The sequence below is a fragment of the Tyto alba genome, unplaced genomic scaffold (assembly GCF_018691265.1).
Source record: "Tyto alba isolate M040663 unplaced genomic scaffold, T.alba_DEE_v4.0 Super-Scaffold_20000042, whole genome shotgun sequence".
NCBI classification, from domain to species: domain Eukaryota; kingdom Metazoa; phylum Chordata; class Aves; order Strigiformes; family Tytonidae; genus Tyto; species Tyto alba.
The window spans coordinates 16,029,904-16,039,982 of record NW_024881293.1 but is presented as its reverse complement, the minus strand read 5'-3'; the positions used below and the strand labels follow the sequence as shown (position 1 = coordinate 16,039,982).

Sequence of the window (10,079 nt, the reverse complement as noted above, 5' to 3'; positions counted from 1 at the left end):
CAGTCTTAAGTGCTCCAAGAATGCTTTATAGCGTACTGGCAAACAATAATAGTACACATTATCTGTACTCCCAAGACTTGAAAGCAAGAATGATGGGGTAGAAATTTTTGTGGTCTATGTAACATGGGATGACAGAATAGATCATCTTAAGGGGTTTTTTCTTGGCCTCAAAATCTACACAGCTGTACTGCAGTGATTTCAAAACTGTGGTCCACAGTATTAGCTCTTTCTCCTTGTTTTGACTGAACTATGTAGTACTTGAACCACAGTTTTTCCATATAAAGAGCAGCTGCAATTTGCTGAAGGACCTCATTTTTTTTTACTTTTTTTTCTGCAGTTATGAAGAAAATGATGGGTTAAACTAGACACAGTCATTGTTGGCAACAGATGAAATGTGGAACTGCAGAAATGAGTTCTAGCATCATTCACTGAAGTGTTTAGAGGCTGCTCTACATCCCACTTGATGCATGATGTTTGGAATTTGGAACAGAATTTTGTGTGCATGTATTCATACACGTATTTAAAATGTATTTTTATACAAGTGATAGAGCAGGTGCTCGAGCTTGAACTTAGCAGATTTGTTGTAAAGGGCTTTAGGAGAGTAATGGAGGTAAAATGTTACAGGTAAAAGAAAGGGGGGGAGCATGCACCAGGACAGGAGCAGAAGCTGGTTCAGCGGGGCAGTTGGCAGGATGGCTGAAAGCTGTCTCTTCTGTCAAACTGCAGCAGGACCAAGGGTCTCATGAAGAAGATTCACCTTCTTTATCTTTTTACTTGCACTCACGACAGGTGCATATAAAATAACGGCTAGGCTAGCCCATTAGCATTTAATTTTCACTTTGGCAGCTGTAAGTGGCACTGTGCACGTGGCAGTATCCCCTCGCAGTGACCTATGACAGAAAATCGGGTCTTCGGTGACCTTGTTCTGCTGGGCCTCCACCTGTACTAGGGCTGCCCTGTCCTTTCTGTCACCTCACCCCTGTCCTAGCACGGCTGTCCCTTCCAGCCCGCCTCTTCACGGAGATGTTCGTACCCTCTAGGTGAACGGGCCAAGTTTTCCCCGCCTGCAGCAGCACGCCCGGGCCCTCCTGCGAGGCCCTGTCACCTCCCAGGCGCGCTGCTCCTGGCGAGGCTCTGACAGGGCGAAGCGCTCCAGGGTCCCCAGCAGCCCGGGGAACCCGGGCTCACGGCCCGCGGGCTCTGGGTGCCCCTCAGAGCCCTCCCGCCTGAGGGAGACCCCTCCCGAGGGAGATCCTGGGGGGCGGCCGGGCCCTCAGCCCCGGGCTCTCCCAGCCGCCGCGGCCGCCCCGAGGCCTGGGGGGGCCCGGGCAGGAAGGCGGCCGGCAGGGCGGGGCGAGGCGCGGCCGGCGCCGGGAGCGGAGCAGCGCTGCGGACGGGCCGGGCAGGGCCGGGCCGGCCCCGCCCCGCGGCCACCGCCTCCGCCTCGCTCCGCCCGCGGCGCGCGGGGGCCGGACGCGGCGTGGGGCTCCGCGGAGGGCGGGTCGGCGCCGCGGCGGAGGGGAAGGCCGGAGGTGAGGCGGGCGGCGGGAGCTCGCGGGGCCGGGGGCTGCCCGCAAGGCCAGCGGGGGAGCGGGCGGTGCCCGAGAGGTGACGGGGAGGGGGTGGTGGGGCCGGGGGCTTGTGGCGCGGAGGCGGCGAGCGCTAGCGCGGGGCTGGGGCTGCAGAAACCGCGGCGGAAAGTGGGGTTCGGAGGGCCGGCTCCTCGCGCCGGTCCCGCTCCGCTGGAGGCGTGTTCCGAAGGAAGAGATGCGAGGACCTGGCTCCCGCCTGCCGAGGGGCGCCCGGGGGTGCGGAGGGGGCCGGGGGCGCTCCCGGCGGCTGCGGCTCTGGAGGAGAAAAGCCCGCGCGGCTCTCCCGGAGGAGCTGCCGCGCCGCTGGTGCAGCGCAGCCGGGTCGTGGGGAATCGGGACAGAAATAAAGGGTCCTGTTGAGCTGCCTTGGCGGTGGGGAAGGTCAGAGCCGGCGGCGCTTTCTGAGAAGCCATTCTGCCCTCCTGGAGGTGGCTCTTAGTTGAGTCTTAAGTGCCTCACTCAAACCTTTGCGTGAAAAATTGATGAGGGAAGGTTGTCTTATTGGCAATGAAAACTGTTCCCACAGAAAAGGATGGCAAAGTAGCCCACGAGGCTGAAAGAGTATGTTTGTGATTATGATACTTTTAAAAAATATTTGCATAGTGTTCAAAATTAGTATATATTCATCTTAGGTCAAAGTTCCCAAAAAACCCAAACCAAATGCCTCATGGTGAATTCCACCTCTGGAATTGTTTAAAGCCGGATCGGATGGTAGGTTTTAGGAAGCACTGGCAGTTGACTTAAGACTAAAGTCAAATACCAGCATATGAGGCGAGTGTTTCTGGGATAGATAATGATGCTTAATGTGAAGTCAGACATCTGAGTTTTAGCTAGCCAGACTTGAAAATGCTTGCTTATTTACATACATCATTTATTAGCATCTAAAGGTAATTCCTTGTTTTGCAAGTGTAATGTGAAGTTTTACGAGATAAGCTTTGCAAAAGTCAGGTGGAAGGTGTGTTAGAGAAGGCAAATGTGAAGTTTGTCCTCCAAAGAAGCCAATCTCTCCTTTGGCCAGCAGGGATGACTGGTTGTGAGATGTGAGACTGTGCTGATGATCGATGTGTTTACAAGCTCAAGTTTATCACAATAGTCAGGAGACTTACGGAGACTTACAAATACACAGGAGCTTTTTCCCATTTCTGTTTTGTTTTTTTAAAAAAGAAGCTTTTATGTTGTTATCCTAAGGTTCTAAACCTAAGGAAGATAAGGACTTCGTGAGATGCCTGTGTTCAGCGCAGCAAAGAAGCTGGCAAAATTGAAAAGTGCATCTGATGTTAAGCCAAAAGTGCTTTTTCGCCTAGAATCAATGCTGCTGAGTGAGGAATACCTGTTAGCTGTTACAAAGTGGTGAAAATATAAAATACTATTTTTCTTAATCTAATTCCCATCTTGTGTTAGAGTTATATTAAGGAGATAAAGTGGATAGTAGAGATTTCTCAGACTGGTAGCTGCTTCCAGGGAGGAAGGAGAGCAAATACATGCAATGAAAAGTTATTGTTACATTGTCTTTATGTTACAGTGCACCTAAATCCACAGAAACTGGATTTATTTTTTGAAGTCTGTTGCACTGGTAATTCAGAGGCTCAGCTTCGCTGTTCACATGCGGCAAAGATTAGGTTCCTGCTGCCAACTCTACAGACTGTGCTTGAGGAGCTAATGCTATATTTCATCTTTAAGCAAAATAGAAATGTATTTTCTGATTTGGTGCCCTTTTCCCATTTTCTTGGATAGTGTGTGGGGAGACCCTACTCTACCAAGAGAGAGAGAGACGAATGCTGGTGCTTGGGGATGTCTAAACTCTCTGCTCTTACCTCCCAAGTCTAGCTGGGGACACCGACCTGTCTGAACTCTGAAGCCGTGTATTCATGCAGTCATCATCACAGACTTAAAATTTCAGTTTTCTAGAGTGTACTTTTTGGGGCAAAGAGCTAATGAAGGCTTCTTTTTAAAAATTCTCCACTTGAGGGAGTTCCTTTTCTTCTCTTCATGAGGCCACCAGCTTGATGGAGAGCATTTTTATTGGTGGTTTTCTGACATGCCTTTGTGTGTAGAACTTATACGGTACTGGGTCTGAAGGAGAGCACAAGCTCTGAAGAGTCACTATCACAACAGCCCATTTTTTAAAGACCTAGCAGTGTCCATGAAACACAAAACGAACTGTATCAGTCATTCCTGCAATTGAGATTTTTCTTCTGAAAGGCACCTTATGAGGGTCTTTGATTTTATATTCATGAGCCCAGGAGGGCTCAAGAAACAAAAAGGTGTCAGGAAAGTCTGATTGTTTTGAGTCCTTTGAGATATATATCAAGAAAATCAATAATGGTTTTCTAATTTTTTATTCTGTATTATAACACTAGCTATAATATTATAAACTCTTCCCTGCAGAGATTTTGGGGGAAAAAATTGCTTTTGGGTTCATAGATTTAGACAAATTTTTCTTTTCTGAAATCTTTATGGCAGAGAACAATACTTCACAGGCTAGGGAAGTCCCTGTAGAACATGCATTCTCTGATTCTAGGAAGCAGCATATATGTGCTTGATAAACAAAATCAAACTGCAAACCAGTTATTTCTACTTGTGAATAGTGATTATGGTAAATGAGTGTTTAGTCAGTAGAGCTGCAGGTGGTAAGGCGATAGCCATCTAGGTATACTTCTGAGCTTTGCCTCATTTTCTTCCAACGTAGTTAAAACCATGAGACTTCTCTTTCTGGAAAGCACTGCACATAGAACTAGTATGAAAGAGTTTGGTATGTGACCACTACTTTCAGCAGATCAAGTTCTGTAGCAGCTGGGTTGCCACGTATCCAGGTTATGATGATCTGTCAAGACTTTGGAAGCAGTTGTTTTAAATGAAAGATCTCTTGGGGATTTATAGCGAATTTCTTTGCAAGTCAGTAAAACACAGCTAGAGTGGTATCATACAGTACTTTTTCAGGTCTAAGATGGGCAGGGGGAAGTTTTATAAGTTTGCTACTCACCCTTAAGAGAAATATGGGAGAAACACAGGCGCAGAGTGTTTGATGTGATGCTGAGGGCCCCTGCAAGGTAGTTGCATATGTACACTCAGAAATTGCTTTGGGCTGCATACATAATATATCTAGGCTTAATTTGGGGTTTGGTTTTTGTTTTTGTTTTTGTTTTTTTTTCAAGTTCATTTTGCAGAGTCCAGTAAGGACTTGATGACATGAGTCCAGATATTTCCAGGTATGGTGTAGCTGTTGGACATTTGGAGCTCAGTGGAGGTGCTTTCTGCAACTGTACAGTTTGATCAGCTTGAGCTGCACTTCTGTAGAGGGGAGAAGCAACACCTTTGCCTGCCCCAAGCCACTTGTGCTTTTCTCTCATACCTTGCATTAAGACTGCACAAATGATTTTGAAGCCAGGTAGTGAGTTGCACTGAGGAACTGGTGTGGGGTAAAATCAACCCTGAGTAAAAAGTTTAAGTTTTAACCCAAATCTTTTTCTCAGCCTGGTTCTCTGTGAAGCCTCACAAATTCTTGTATTGAGTACAGGGAGGCAGAGGCAGTGAAGTGGGAATGCTGGTCAGGAACGAGTGGAGGCCAGGGTCCAGTCTTTGATGACAGTGTTGGTTTACACTGGCAGTTTCATTTTAAGGATTGTATTGGATCTTTCCACCCATTGATATAATCTTAAAGGAAACACGTTTGTTTCTTCCCTCACTGTGGTCGCCAGTGTTCCAGACTTTGGCTTTGTTTAGGTGAAAGCAAATTTACAAGAAATGAGATTATAGAATCTCAAAGGACTAACATTCACAAGTCAAAACAAATAGCATCTCTTGATTTTCTGTACTGTGAGCTGTAACTAACATGTACTCGTTCTCTTAAAAATGCTGAAAATTGAGTCTGTATCTCACAGCACTATCTGGAAAATGGCAATTTTTAAAATTTGGGTTCTTGGGATGCATCCAAGCGTTGCTGTGACATAACTGGTATAAAGAGGGGAGTGCAGTTTTGAACTGACTCTACTTTAGCAGTGAATTTAGAGCCTGTTGATAAGAACAAAAGTGTTATAAGATTTCCAGGGTCAGTATTGATTATTGTGCTCTGTGTTTTATCTCCTGCTTGTATTTCTAATGTCTGTTCCAGGTTTTTTCCATGTAGGAGAAAACCCATGCTTTCACCTAAAGAGGAAGGGGAAGTCAAGAGTCTTTACCTGATACAAGAACTTACTTAAAAATAGATTGCTCTTTAGAATGCTAAAACCATGTAATTATTTCCTACTAGTAAAATTAATTATCCTAATTCTAGGTGATATTGACAGAGTGATTGAACACTTCAATGGAATATGTCACATGTTTAGAATTTATGGCACCATTTTCATTGCAGTGTAACACACTGCAGATTGTGTTGTAAAAGCTTCAGCTATCAGAGTCTCTAGATGTGGAGTACATTTGACAAAGGGGTCTATAGGAAACAGCCAAGAGCTGGGGCACTGCATCCTCACCCAGCAGGGTATAAAAGCCCCAACATACACAGTGCAGGTTCTTATTTTGTTATGTTGGGGAAATACATTTCGGGAGCCATTACCCAGCCCAGACTGATGTCTGGTGCAAAGCTACCATAAAGGTCTGAGGTGTGCAAAGTGTTACACTCCACCAGCTGCATCTTTGCCATCAAAGGAATAAGACAGAGCTACTCTCCTTGGTCCTGCTCTGCAGTCATGATGTGACTCAGTGGTGGTCCTAGTCTTGCACACTGACCGTCTAGCTGTAGGCTGTTTTCCACAGATTGCTGAAATACATTGCAAGTCCTTGTTCCATGTCCTTGACTACCCTCCTCTTTCAAATAAAGGCTTTCATTTTATTGCAGGTTTCTATTGTATGCATATATTAAACTTTAGTATCTCTATATTGAAGGTTTAATATTTAATTCCACTGGCATTCCATTACAGGTTCTTCTTAAGTAAAGAGAAATCAAACGTCATCATTTTCCCAGTTTTGAAAATCCACTGAAGGCTGTTTATTCTCTTGGGGTAATTTTTGTGGTGTAGTCATGTTTACCGAGGAGTACACCTCAGCATGTTTGTCCATAATTACACAGCAATGTCAAGAATCCAGTGCATGTTCCCCACTCCTTTTTCCAATATGCTTTGGTTTTAATTAACTAAGGAGTAGCTTTCATTTGAAAAAAATAGGAAATACGCTCAAAGCTGACCAACTGCAGTAATTCCATTAACTTCAAGATTGATTCAACTTTTACTGAAATTGGTTTTGATAACAACTAGTTTCTTTGTTTTAAAAGTTACTTCCAAAAATCAAGAAATTCTTCAAATATTTTGCTTTGTGAGGTTGTTGCACAGATGGCCACCAACATGGGTATGGCATATGCCTTCCAATCCAACAAGTGCCAAGGCTTTGAGTCAAAATACATAATGAAAAAAAAAATCCTGAATGAGGTAAACTACAGGCTGTGTTCAGGTTATTTTTTTTGTAACAAGCAGTGTTATTTTTACCCCTGGGGTACTATCAGAGCTTTTTGGGCAACTGTGTCTTACTGTTCATCTGTGTGTGTATATATATATATATATGAAAGATAGCCTCATTCTGGAGGATTTGAAAGATGCTATGTCAGAGTTTGTGTTTAATATTTTCAAAGAAAAAAATCAGAGGATTTTTTCTGTTTAGAGGTGATGAAGTAAAAGCATGAAGGCAGAATTCCTGAAATAATAACTTCTAGGTGATTTTTCTTGTAAAGTTATTAGTGGTGAATTGAAACAAGGAGAAAGTGACCCTTAGTATCTGTATTTTTAAAATAAACCCTGAGCTCAGCCAACATGAATCAGGGCTGTGCTGTAAGAGCCAGAGGAGGATCCAAATGGCTGTGTCTGTCACTCTGGCCTGTGCTCAGGGCTGGCATATTCCCCCTCTGCAGCTGGTGTAGGCATGATTGTTCCAGCTCAGGCAGGGCAGAATAACTGGCTGCAGTGAAGATAATATATGTATTGTAGAGAGACTGGCCAAGTGTGGCATAAACGCAGTGCTTGAGTTATCTGTCACAGTGCCTTCACGCCTGCAGTGTAACACAGGGACTCATTAGCAGAGCAGGAAGCAGAATCTGCGGCTTAAGGAGTGACGTGTTAATAAGGAGCAGACCACCTAGGCGAAGCAGTTAGCAATAAACATTCTGTCTGCATTCAGCAGGATCACTCGTTAAAATGGTTCCATTGTACGTCAAATTCAGCAACCATCCCATAATGCCAAAATTGCTGGATAAGCAACACAATGTGATCACAACCTCCAATGTCATGACAAATAATATACTGCCCCATAATGCTTTGTTTATGTAATAGATAAAGCTCAATTGGAGACCAATTCTCTTGATGTTAGATACTATTCCAACAGAGAAGGACAATGCCTGTTGAAAGAAGTTGAGTTTTACATTTTGCTTTATAAGCTGTCTGTATTACAGGACTTTTAAGTCATTTGTTGGTAATCAAGAATAATTCATATTCAGATTTTTTTTTATATAACCATTATATGATAGATTACTCATTAAGCAGTAATGATGGTAAAAAACAAGTTACAATTCTTTTAATCTTGGAGAAAAGGAAATCTTTTTATCAGTTACTGTTTCTTTCTCAGTGTTTTTAATGTATTTTGCTTTTGCAGTAATGTTGGGATTGCAGATGTTATTCTTAAATAAGGTTTTAAGTTTTGTGTTTTGAAAATAAAAACAGTGAAAACACATACTAGTTTTAGATGCATAAGAGAATTGTTTTAAAACCCCTTAATTTTAGACTAATTATTTTTTTTTCTCTCTCTAAGCTTGGGAAAAGCCTGGAGAGTTTGTGGGAACATATACCTGGGAAACTGATGGAATAGTTGATACTGAAATTCAAAGCCAGCTCATACCAAGTAATTAAAGCCTGTCTGCTTCCTGCATGAGGAAGGAGAATGAGGATTGTGTGAAAAGTCATGCTCTGCATCTTGTAGGTGTACTAGTTTGTAGTATAGGATGCTCCCCTCAACTGCACACAAACAAATTCATCCGGACTGGTAGATAAGCATTTTTCTAACCTGCACTGGTATTCAAGATGGCCCAGTTCCACTTTGAAGTTTTATCTTTGATAGATCTGTGGCAGAGAAGACACATCTGTCCCTTTGTTTCCTTACTTATCGAACTGATTCTCTCTTTCTGACCTAACATTAGCAGTTCAGGAGTTCAATGCTTCACTTAGCAAAATACTCACAGTTGTTGGTTCGATAAATTAGGAAGCAGTCTTTAGGGAAATGGCCCATTTGTGGGAGAGAAGGATAACTGAGTGCTTGATTCACTGTAGGGGTTGACTGTACAAATAAGGAGCAGGAGCAATGACTGTGGGGAAATACGAATTCTACATGGAACTAGGGATGAAGAGCTGCTGAGGGCTACTACAAACTGCAGAATTAAGCCTGTGGCCAAAGGTGGCAGGGCAGAAGAGGAAGAGCTCTACCTGGAAGGGAACAGAAAGGGTTGCCGAGGGTGATTCTTAGAAGACAGATTAGGAGAGGGCCATCAGACGAGAACCCTACAACTATTTAGGAATATTTATGCTTTGAAAGGGATGAAGAATCAGGTAATGCATTGGACAAGCATTGCACTGTCCCATGAGCTTATATGAAAGAGGCCTTATTGAGAGCTGTGCAGTATTTTAATGTGACTTGAATATGGCTTGGAAGCTTGAACCTAGTACTTGCTTCTTATTTTTCCCAGTTTTCAAGCTAGAATTAAACTTTTTGAGGCTGATATGTGACTGTTCAGTAACAGGGACAGTGATAATCACTTGAAAAATTTCAGTTGGCAGTAGAAAGATGTGCGGGGTATGCATTGAAAGGCCTGGGAAAATATTTTCTGTTTCTTCAGCATGTGAACCTCCATGCACGGTACCTGGGTTTTAAGGCCTGAACTTGCCTTTAGAAGAGTTCTGAAGATTTCACAAAGTTATTGCTGTTCATGCTTAAAGTTTTGAGCCTTATTGAGTGTGTATTCTCACAGTATGTGATTCCTTTCGTACTTTTCTCCTTCCAAAATCTGTGAAAATGCTTCTGTTGGTGTACAAACTGCTTGCTGGTGCAGACTTCAGCGATAAATAGCATTTCTGCTTAGAGGGGTTTCAGTCCGTTTTACCGTCTCTTAGCTCTCTTTGAAGAAGGTCTCACTAAGACTGCCTGACTCACTTTATTTAGTACTAATGAATTCAAAGAAAGAAGAGATGCAGTTCAGGTGGACGTAAGCTCTCTCTGTGACTTTTTTGTGTGATGTTGCCACCTGAATTCTTACCTCACTGTGGCCTGAGGCCAATAACTTGATTTTCCTCCTCATTTCTATCAAGTGATGTCAGCCAGTGACTGCTGTTTCTACAGTGAGACTGGAGAAAATAGCAGGCATTAGAAGAAAAAATGAGGGGAAAGACTCAAAGAAATTGCTGAGTAGCCTGTCTGGATTTTATAGGTGCCTCCTTCTTGCATTTTACATTTGTACTC

The 10,079-nt window shown here is 43.5% G+C and overlaps 1 protein-coding gene across 3 annotated transcripts in view; it reads left to right on the top strand.

Annotated features, from left to right (window-relative positions):
* Positions 1-1,472: 1,472 nt before the first annotated feature.
* LOC104355797 (ceramide synthase 4) overlaps positions 1,473-10,079 on the top strand; it is a 42,627-nt gene continuing 34,020 nt past the window's right edge. Inside the window, exon 1 of one of the 3 annotated variants that reach the window (XM_042794771.1) lies at positions 1,473-1,532. The gene's annotated coding sequence lies outside the window, so the exon portion shown is untranslated. Of the gene's footprint in view, positions 1,533-1,587; positions 1,609-10,079 lie in introns of those variants that run through there. The other 2 variants (XM_042794770.1, XM_042794772.1) reach the window with 2 other exon arrangements.